The following is a 731-nucleotide window of genomic DNA, read 5'->3' on the forward strand; positions in this document are numbered from 1 at the left end:
CGGGGCCCGCCCACAGCTGCTCTGGGCACCCTGTGCCAGGGCCTCCCCACCCTCACAGGGAGGAATTCTTTCCCAATTTCCAATCCAAACCTGCTCCTTTTCAATTTTAATCCATTTCCTCTTGTCCAGTCACTCCAGGCCCTTGCAGTGTGCCATGATCACAACAAACTGGAAAAGAATAGATGGATGAATCGGGAAACTTCAATAATGCTTAATAATAAACCAAACCCTTTCTCACAAAAGAATTATTAACTGCAACACTTTTCTTTAGATCAATAAACTGCTGCCACTCATTGAAGGATTTAATTTTGTGTTAGAACCTTCAGGTCTTCTGCAAATGAAAGCAGCAAGACAATGCTCCAGGATTTCAGCACTGCGCCACACCAACCTCCTCTGGACCAGATTCGAGGATCACAGTCAAGGAGATTAAATTTTTCCAGACCATGGAAACGGCTCTTGCTGGGTTGCCCTTTTTTAATCAAAGCTGCTGCTTTCCAAGGTGAGGCTGTGGAGTGCAGCTGACCTTGGAGTCAGAATTCTCTCAGCCCTGGGCACAGAGCTGATGTTTTGCTGTTTCTACTGCAGGCAGGAGGAGGATCCCGCATCCCCCCCTATGTAAACATGACTTAAAACAAGGAATGCAGCTTCTGTTATAGAGAACATCACCTCAGGAAAGACTTGTTCTACCTCTACGTTAATATAAGAAAATGAACAAATTCAATGGGGGTTTC

Source organism: Corvus brachyrhynchos, unplaced genomic scaffold (genome assembly GCF_000691975.1).
Source record: "Corvus brachyrhynchos isolate BGI_N302 unplaced genomic scaffold, ASM69197v1 scaffold544, whole genome shotgun sequence".
NCBI classification, from domain to species: domain Eukaryota; kingdom Metazoa; phylum Chordata; class Aves; order Passeriformes; family Corvidae; genus Corvus; species Corvus brachyrhynchos.